This window comes from Egretta garzetta, unplaced genomic scaffold (genome assembly GCF_000687185.1).
Source record: "Egretta garzetta isolate BGI_Z169 unplaced genomic scaffold, ASM68718v1 scaffold207, whole genome shotgun sequence".
Taxonomy (NCBI): domain Eukaryota; kingdom Metazoa; phylum Chordata; class Aves; order Pelecaniformes; family Ardeidae; genus Egretta; species Egretta garzetta.
This window is the reverse complement of record NW_009260185.1, coordinates 1295993-1296262: the sequence shown is the minus strand read 5'-3', so window position 1 is coordinate 1296262 and position 270 is coordinate 1295993. Positions and strand designations below refer to the sequence as shown.

Here is a 270-nt window from a genome sequence, read left to right as displayed (position 1 = left end):
ATTTGCTAAAATTGGCAAAAAAATTACAATAATGGTCAAATCAGCTGAATTTTCCGTTGCCGGATGCCCTGTCAGAACAGGCACTGCAAAACCCCAACCACCAGCCTTTAAATCTCCTTTTAGACCTGACGAGCCCCTGACCTGCGAGTCTCTCTTTCATTCAAACGGGAGCGATCACCAGAAAAGAAACGCGCTTCCCGTTTGCCGGGCAAGGCTGAAACCCTGCGAAGGCCCCGAGGGAAGGGGCCAATTCCCGCCTGTCCGGCTCCC

The 270-nt window shown here is 52.2% G+C and overlaps 1 protein-coding gene across 3 annotated transcripts in view; it reads right to left on the bottom strand.

Moving 5' to 3' along the window:
- FLI1 (Fli-1 proto-oncogene, ETS transcription factor) overlaps positions 1 to 270 on the bottom strand; it is an 89067-nt gene that overhangs the window by 76831 nt on the left and 11966 nt on the right. The window lies entirely within an intron of this gene.